Below are 10,170 nucleotides of genomic sequence, written 5' to 3'. Positions count from 1 at the left end.
GGACGTCCATATTGTTTTCCAAAAGCGTTTGCAGTGTTCAATATTCCCATATATATGCATTTTTCTCAGGGTAAAATCCCATCTAGCATCAGAATTCTAGGTAAGATATAACTTGGGGGAAATTATTTTCTAGTTAATTTCAGGTGGCTCATTGTAGTCTGCACTGCTTACTTCTTATCTTGAACTGCACACATTTCTTTCTGAACCTAAAATAACTTCGAAATAGAGACAACTTCAAGATCATGTCAGCACCCACAGACTTCAAAAACTATTCCCACTATGCAGGGTATGTCAATACATTTCTGGGGTTCAGTGTATTCATTTCCTGAGTGCCACCTGTCCTGATATATTATACCTTAAATACAGAGATAGAAGACATAACATCCATATCTTAAACATCCATCTCTTTGTAACAGTTATGCAGTAGAAACCCAATTTCTCTTGGAAATTACTGTTGGTCACCCAGGCAGCAGGCCAACTTCTATATTTACCCATTGATTGGGACTCAAAGTGGACAGCTGGTGGCGAACTCAAATTTCAAATAAACGAAATCATTGTAGTTTCCTTTAATAGAAGCATCCCACCCTAAAAATTTAGTTACCAGACAGGTAGGACTAAACGTCCTGGAGATTGGAAACAAGTAGTTTACTGAGAGATTGCGGGAAGCAATAAGGAGATGCCTAATTCTCCATTGTTTCCCAGTTCTGGTTGTAGGAGAGAAAGCCACATATGGCATCATGGCATCATGGCATAATCTGTCCTCTGGAGAGCCCTGTGCTTTTCTTAGAGAGGTTGACATGTGTTTGGCATAAAACCTGTGCCCTAGGAAGACTGCCCCACTGTTCTGCCAGGCTATTTGTTTCAGTATTACAGATAAAACAAGAGCCGTGCTTTTAAGAGTATGAGCCCGTGTCCACACTTGAGCTGCTGTGAATTTAATTCCTTGTTGGAGGGAAATGCCACTGTAAATATGGCATTTTGTAACTCTGCAGATGTAGAGTTTAGCAGAAGCATTCAGAGTAGTGTAGGCAAATCCATAAACCCCCACCACACTGTAAATATTCAATTTGTTCTAACAGAATTTCCCAGGCAGATGAAGAAAACAGAAAAGGCTATATCATTTCATTCTTTGGTGTGGTAGGGGCGTAAAGCACTGAAAATTAGAGGGCATATCACCTATCTATGTTAATACATAATTATTAAAATATATGAGCAGGAATCCTTACATTTTATTTATTGATAAACATATGTGGGAAGTGATTGAAAGGTTTATCTCAATTCTAAAGTGTACCAAATATGTTCATAATCTTTGACCTGAGAAATTTTTCTTATTGTCACAGATATGAAGGCAAATCCATATCCATAAAGGAAACGTGAAACCAGAGGCTTCAAAATGAACCATGACCCTATTCCCCCATCATGCAAAGGATGGAATGAAATGATTCTGTATAATGATTTCCAGTAAAGTTTCCCACTTGAGTTACTTCAACTGAGCTGAGCTGATTTGGCCTTATTTTGCCTATTGATTCTGTTCTTTTTCGGGACCTACACTGCCTTGCCTCTCCACCTTGATTCTCTGCTGTCTCTACCAGTAGCTCCAAGGCCACTTTGCTCTTTATTTCATGAGAAGTGGAAAGCCACCACCAGTGGGGAACTAATTTCTCTGTAGATCCACAGGTGAATTATAAGGTTTGAAATGCTGCCTCCTCTCAGGTTGGCTTAAGTTTCTGTTTCAAACAAATTCTGTAAGGACTGGGGAGATAGTACAGACATGCATGTGTCAAACACCTGTTTGATCCATGGTACTGCATGGTCCATTGAGCCCTGAGAAGGTACTGCCCTGGAGGTTTTCAAGCACCACATCCCTAGGGTTGTCCTGGGAATTCCTGGAAACTCAGAGTCTGCCCCACATCCTCAGATACTCACATTGAACCAACAGTTCAGTTGACACTCACTCAGGAAGGGCACAGAGAATTAAGTCAGTTGCTTGTTTTGCATGTAACTACCCTGATTTGATCTCTGGCACCTCATATTGTCCCCTGACTCACTCATGGAATGATTCCTGTGCACAAATCCAGGAGTAAGCCTTAAGATCCTAATAATAGTTAGTCTTGGGCAAAATTAAACACTACTTCAAAGTATTCAAAGTTTGCCAATTAGCATGGAAACTCTAAGAAACTTTTTTTTTTTTCAGCAAAATACACTCTGAGAGCAAGGGAAGGTAGAAAGTATCTATCCCACTGACATGTACAGAAGTGGGCTTAGTTTGGGTAGTAACAGAGTATTGCATTACTTGTGCAACTGAACAAATACAGAAATTCAGCAAAGGGAATTGGAGATTAAATGGAATTTTATCCTGGGTCATAAACCCCCATCCTTCAATCTCCCCTGAGAACTTATCTGTATCAGATGTTAGATATTAGACTGGAAATTTCTAAGATTTTAGAACTGGAATGGAATAATATTTTTTAAAATACAGCCAGCCATTAAATTTTGATAGTGTTTATTTTTAATCACTAATAAGAATTGAAATGAAATGGAGTAACAGTCAAATGATGGAACTTACATAGGACTTTATCTCACATGCAAAGAGCATGCTTAGTTGAAATCATGCTGAAATGATGATTATAACTTTCTTCAGTTCATATTGTTAATAAAGAATATTCGGTGAGTTATCTATACATCCTACATCACTTCAGGAATAAAACAATCAGTAAACATGTGCATGCATTATTTGGGGGAACGATGAATGCCCCCTGATTTTCAAACTCAAGCTAATGTTAAAAATGAACATTTTCCATGCTTGCATTTCTTAGCAGAGCTAAGAAGCAGCTGAGGCCAGAAGCAGAAATGCTAATATTCCATGAGAACATCTGTTGTTATGGTATTTCTGGACTAGTTGCCACAGAGAGATTAAATCTTGCTGTAAAGCTTACATATTCTCCTAGAATTCTCAGCTCAATTTCACAAACTTGATAGGTTTGGGTAGGTGAGATACAGTTGCGATAAACAGCCCCATCAAGTAGGTCTGCTGAACTAAAACAATCCTCGATTTTTCTCTCAGCTAAAATGCAAATCCAGTTATAGTGCTAAAGTCATGAACTATGGTGGAAGCCACAAATAAATATCTAATCTGTAGAAAGTAAAAAAGCTTTAAATTGGAAATGAAGACTTGAAGTGAAGGGAAAGGCTGTAAGCCTAATCTTATAGAGGCATTTCTTCTTATACCAATAACAATGTATAGTGAGTAAGATAATTCATGAATTTAGTTCATCAATGATCTGTTGCCTTGAGGTGAGGATATGCTTATAAAAGGTAGTTGGAAATGTATGTTGTTAGCAAAAAGGAAATATAAAACTTCTTATAGCTTAATTCATCTCCTAAGATCATCTCATTCTGCTAAAATCTATTAGGTGCTTAAAAGTGATTATTTAACATGTCAACCTAAACATATGTTCATTTTTCAACATAATCCAGTTGATAAGAAACAAGTTGATTCACATATTGGGAATAGGGACCAGAACACACTTAGAATATCTATCCTAATTTAAAACATATAGTAAAGTTTGACCTTAAATTAGAACGGTCAACTTTTATCTGACAAGAACATGGAAAGAAAAAAATTCAACTTATCTTGTGTAATTATGAAATCAAAACAAAGAGAAGCTTCAATAAGAAAGAACACGATCAAATGGGACATCAAATCCCTTTGAAAACTACGCGAGTCCTCATTAGGTAAGGTATGATGCGACTTGGTGATTGTGCCTCTCTTTTTCTTTCTTAGTAAATATTGGAGAAGAAAAAGGACATTTTTATTAATCTGGTCAAAGTTGCTTTCCATCAGACCATTTCAGAAAGGTCATATTATTGATTGGTTATGACATCATACTTGAACTTTTCATCTTCTTTCAATATTTCTCACCTTTCAGGAATTCTTGTATCTCAAACTGGTATTTTAGTCTCACATATATTCACACACCCAAGAATCTACCTCCCCATCTACAAGCTAATATGATGACTCTATGAAATAAGCACTGGTGGTATCACAAACACTTGTCCTTGAAATCTCAAACCTCAAACTATAGTCCAACAGATAACTGAACGAAATAAGATGAGTATTTCGACTCTAAGACCCAAACAGTGGTGTTATTTAGAAAGAAATAATAAGGGAAATCCAGGCAAAGGGGACACTTGTACGATAAAAGATTGATTTGGACTTTTAGGTGGTGAATTTAATGTCCATTTTCAGGAAAGTGCACCTGAGTCAGAAAATATGATATTCTGTTGTCGTGACAACAGCATCAAAAATTGACAAATTAAGAAATAATATGAAAATTTCCCTCTTTCAGATTAGAGTTAATCAGAACGAGAGAGACATGCATAAGATTATCAGTTTCATTTGGGGGATATACATTTAGAGAACAAAAAATGTTCAAATGCATAGAACCGAGAGCTGGTCTACAGAACTAAACTTACCATGGGTAAGAAATTGATGCGTCACAAGAGAAATTATTTTACTTCCTTGGTAAAGATGAACTCCTTCAAATCATTTGGTCTTCTTGTACTTGCTTATGTGGGATCAGGTACTTCATTTTTGAGTCTTTATTGGTTCCTCTATGGAATATTTTATACCAAACATAGTAAATACTCAAAAGTGAGGATGTGCTAGGTGAAAAGGAAGCTCAGATAGAGAGGAGAGCACCAAATAAAGGGTGTTGTGAAGACCCTCCCAGGGTGGGAGAGACATGCTAAAAGTAGTCTATAGACCAAACATGATTGCCACTCAATGCCTCTCTTGCAAAACACAGTACCCAAAAGAAGAGAGAGAGAACAAGGGGGAATGCCCTGCCACAGCAGCAGGGTGGGACGGGGGGATGGGGGGTGGGAGGGATGCTGGGACCCGTGGTGGGGGAGGATGGGCACTGGTGGGGGATGGGTACTTGATCATTGTATAACATAAACCCAAGCACAAAAATTCATAAGTCCATAACTGTACCTCATGGTGTTTCACTAATAAAAAAAAAGATTATAAAAAAAATATATAAAATAAAAATTTTTAAAAAAGTGACGATGAAAGAGAGAAGTTGAAGTCTGGAGCACAGGTTTTACTTGGAGGCTTGGGCACTTCATGGTCCCAGAACAGTGACAGGAGCACCAGGCAGGGAGTAACCCTACCCCTCACCTCACCCTCCCCCCCCCCACACACAAAATCTTACCCTAAACTGGCAGTTATGGTCCTGAAACAAAATTTTTTTTGGCCTTTTTGGTTACACCCATCCATGCACAGGGGTTACTGCTGGCTCTTGCATTCAGAAATTACTCCTGGCAGTGCTCAGGGGACCATATGAGATGCTGGGAATCAAACCCAGGTCAGCCGCATGCAAGGCAAACACCCTACCCTCTGTGCTATCACTCTAGCCCCAGAAACAAAATAATTTATTAAGGAATATTCACCTTCTCAGACAACAAGATAACATTTAAGCATTTGAAAAACAATTAACAATTATTTTTATAGCCTTCTATTAAAATTTTCACAGTCAAGAGAATATTTGATAAAAGGTGTCTCTTATTTATTCTTTAAGAAAATTAAGATCTAAAGTATAAAGGATGACTTGCGTGTTTCCTAGAGTTGGTATATTATGGAGTTAATCTGTATCTTATATATGCACATAGAAGATTTCTGCTACAACAGGAAAAATAATACTTGTTTCTAATTTGAAACAAAATGTATGTCAATTCTCTTTTTTACCAAAACAGCAATAGCATACTGTTATATATTCTATATCTGTCTTTTCTTGTCCTCTCTTCATAAATGGCACTTGGGGTATTTTCAATTCTTTACTATAATGAATAGTGCTACAGGAAACATTGGAATAGACATAAAGGCTAAATTCTCATTTTCAAGTTGAAGAACTTTAATTCTTTATAATTCAAAAGTAATTATTATATTCTTAAACACTCATGTATTTTTCAATAAAATTTTAGGGTGTACTTTTTTCAGCATCATGGGGCAGTACATAACTACATCTATTCCTTTCCTCTTTATTCTGTTGACCTATTTAAGAAAATTTCCACCAATTTTCTTACGGTACCATAGTACATCAACAATCACTATGTCACTGTCACAGTTATTCTGTTGTTCATTGATTTCCTTGAGCAGGCACCAATAACGCCTCCTTTGTCCTAGCCCTGAGATTTTAGGAAGTGCCACATTCGAGTTTCTTTCAGGGTCAGGAGAATGAGACCCATCATTGTTACTGGTTTTTGGCATATTGAATACACCATGGGGAGTTTGCCAGACTCTGCCATGCGGGCAGGATACTTTTGGGAGCCTGCTAGGTTCTACGCAGATAATAAGATGTCTTCTGGGAGCTGGGTTTAATAGTTTCTGGGTCTTGGCCATTGATGAGATTACATGGTGCCAGGGGCTTTTGGTGGGTGTAATGCCTACATACTGGAAGATGGGCGATCTGGGTGGAGGAGGCCCAGTCCCAATCCGAGCAGGCTTGGAGATCTAGGCCCCGGGTCCTGCACACCAGGGTTCTTCTGCTGGTTCCTTCATGCGTGAGGCTCATCCAAACGTGTGGAGAGTGGTCAGATCAACAATGTACTGTGTTAATTAGTAATGTAAAAATGGTCCATGTCTGTAGTGGAAACCATCTATGTTTAACATTTTCTTTCAAATTGCCATAGCAAATCTAAGTGCTTTGATTTTCTATTTAATTTCTTGTAATTATCTTTTTACTTCCCCCTTCTGACTCTTTCTGGCTTTACTCAGGACTTACTCCTTGATCTGCACTCAGGGATCAGCCATGACTGGTTTAGGGGGGCAACATGGAGTACCAGTGCTCCAACATGGCTCAGCTATGTACAATGCAGATAGATGCCTTACCTGCTGTGCTATGTCTTCAGCCTCAACTTTTTAATTTTATCTATCTATCTATCTATCTATCTATCTATCTATTTATTTATTTTTGCCTTTTGGGTCACACCCAGTGATGCTCACGGGTCATTCCTGGCTCTGCACTTAGGAATTACTCATGGTAATGCTTGGAGGACCATATGGGATGCTGGGGATCTAACCTGGGTTGGCGGCATGCAAGGCAAATGCCCTACATGCTGTACTATCGCTCTAGTCTAATTTGTATTTAACAAGGCATACAAACACCCCCAGATATTTGTCCTATGAGAATTTTATTGTAGCTTCATAATGTAGACATATTAAAGATCTCTATCTGCTAAAATATTTGTTCTTTATTTGGATGAGTTTTGGGTTCTAGAGAAGTTTCCTGAGCATCATTTCTTAGCTATTCTGAAGTATTTGACTATTTTTAATATTATTATAATTTTTAATATATGTTGCTTATATATGATTTTTATACACACTCTCTAAACCAACATTACTAATTTTCTAAATTGACTACCCATATGTTACTTTAAACCTATACCAGGACACTGATATTATTTGTACTATAATAAAAATTTTGTTCCTTTATAACTTTGTTCTTTATTCTGGGTTGGAGCGATAGCACAATGGTAGGGCATCTGCCTTGCACACAGCCAGCATAGCCAAGCCGTGTTCAATTCCTCCGCCCCTCTCGGAGAGCTCGGCAAGCTACTGAGAGTATCTTACCCTCACGGCAAAGCCTGGCAAGCTACCTATGATGTATTCAATATGACGAACACAGCCGCGCGACATTATATGATTCTCATAACTAGCTATAGAAAACAAAGTATTTCACAATGCCTTTTCAGTAATTCTGATTGTTGGGGGGGGGGTTGTAAACAGTAATGGTGCATATTTTGTCAAAATAATGAATGTAATCAATGTAGAGAAGAGTTAACTAGAAATCATCTGCCTCACAGGCATTGGGAGGGGTGGGATGGGGGTATATTGGGGTTCTTGGTGGTGAAAAATGAGTACTGGTGAAGGGAAAGGTGTTTGATCATTATATGACCGAGACATAAACCTAAAAGCTTTGTAACTTTTCCCACAGTGATTCAATAAATAAATATATGAAGAAAAAAATGGATATGTTACTGGGCCTGCTTGAGCAAATCGATGAACAATGGGAGGACAGTGACAGTTACAGTGACAGATTTTTATTGTGTATATAACTTATTCTTGTATAATTTCATTAGAATCACTAGTGGAAGAGGTGATAGAAGATATCCCTGTCTTATTGCTGAATATGAAGGAAAGTAATGTCTACTTACCTATTAAGTACAATTTTCACACACTCTTTAACAATTTGATAAAGCTCCCTATTATCTCTCATCAGTTAGTTTGGGATTTTGTCAGTTGCATTTATACCATATAATGGAGTATTAGATGACTATAAAGTAATCAAGAAACAATATAGGTGAGAAGTAAGGAAGTCCTGTACATGAAATTCTTTATGAAAATCAGTTTTGCTCTATCAGAAGCAGGTGGTCGTCATTGATTTTAATCAGAAACATAAAATTATATTGCTACAATTAACAAGCAGTTGTTTCTCTTCCTTCTCTTCCAAGAATTCTTTAGAGATCTGTTGGACAAAAGACAAACATTTATAAGAACCATGAATCAGCCAAATGAAAAATATAGCAACTTGAAAAACAATAGCAGAGGGTGTGGATATATTTAAGAAAAACAACAAAAAAGATTTTAAATGAAAAAAATGGATGCGTATTCATAGAGAAAGATTACTTTAAGGTATTAGGATTGAGTATCTAGGAAAACAGTTTCACCATTAAGCAATAATGTGAAATCAATCAAAGATCAGATTTTTCAAAAAGGCGTCAGAAGTTTAGCTTTTGAAATATTAATTTTTACAGCACCTATTAAACATTGAATGAAAAATAAGATATAAATTTTACTTATAATTGGTTTGTTTGGGGGTTAAAATAGAAAGTGCTCAGAATCCTCCTGATTCTGCCCCCAGGGATGACTCCTGGTAGGGCTCTGGGGACTCTATGGGATACAGGGTATTGAATCTGGTCAGATGTGTGCAAGGCAAATGTCTACGATCTGTACTATCACTCCAGCCCCAGATATGGGTTTTAAATTTTCAAGAAAAAAATCTTTCTTGGGAACATAGTTGTGTATATCTTCATACACGTGGATATAATGAGAAGGAATTTTTTTTAAATGTTAACTTTGAACAATCCAAAATTAAGGAGTTGGTCTTATAAGTCGCCCAAGTAAACGCAATACTCAGAAAGGGAAAGGGTGAGAAGAAGCCATTAATAGTGTCACTGGGATGCTGAAAGTGTGATCAGAAGTAGGTAGGAGTGACAGTATGGCAGGCACAGTGGTTGCTGCATAGGTGACTGACCTGGGTTAGATCCTTGACACCACCTATGGACCCCCAGCCCCACCGGGAGTGATCCCTGAGCACAAAGCCTGGAGAAAGCCCATGAGCACTGCCATGTGTGGCCCCCAAAAAATCATAAAATAGTATATGTTGAGGAGGAAAGGCTAGTGCAGATGTCATAATGAATATATATGATAAGCAGTGTCAATCACCTTTGGGGTTATCAGCAAATCACTGGTGATCGTGGCATGATGGCATGACTAATTTCATGATAATGCAGTGTTGGGTGTATGATTTTGTAGACTTAATGGGGGACAGGAAGTGAAAGAAATGAGCTTAACTGTTTCAAAGATAATTGCTGAAAGCAGGAAAAAGACTTAAATGACAACTGAAAGGACATTTAATGCCAGGACAATATTTATTTATAAGTTGTGAGAAATAAAAATATGTAACACCGCAGATGAGAGAACAGTGGTGAAAGAAAAAGCTGATCATTAAAGGGCAAAAAGAAGAATTGACAAAGTTACTTAATCACTTCGTGCAAAATTCTACTTCACAGAGCGGGGAGAAAGGGCTGCAAAGTTTAAAAAGAGAACTCCCAGAACGACCACCAACTGGGAGCTCTTTGGGACTATTGCGGCAACATGGGAAGATGCCATTATTGACAACATTGACGAGGAATACGATCAACTGGTACAGCACCTCCATGAATGTGCGAGGAAGGCCGAGAGAGAGATAGCCACAAATAAAATTTTATGCTGAAAAAAAAGGAAATGAGGAAAAAAGTTGGTGAAAATTATCAACACAATAGCTTCTATTCTAGATACTATTTTACTTTGTGTAAAATACCTCATATTAACTTAGAAATGGATAT

The sequence above is a fragment of the Sorex fumeus genome, unplaced genomic scaffold (genome assembly GCF_029834395.1).
Source record: "Sorex fumeus unplaced genomic scaffold, SorFum_2.1 ptg000092l, whole genome shotgun sequence".
NCBI lineage: Eukaryota > Metazoa > Chordata > Mammalia > Eulipotyphla > Soricidae > Sorex > Sorex fumeus.
The sequence above is the reverse complement of the archived record's forward strand: the minus strand, read 5'-3'. Positions refer to the sequence as shown.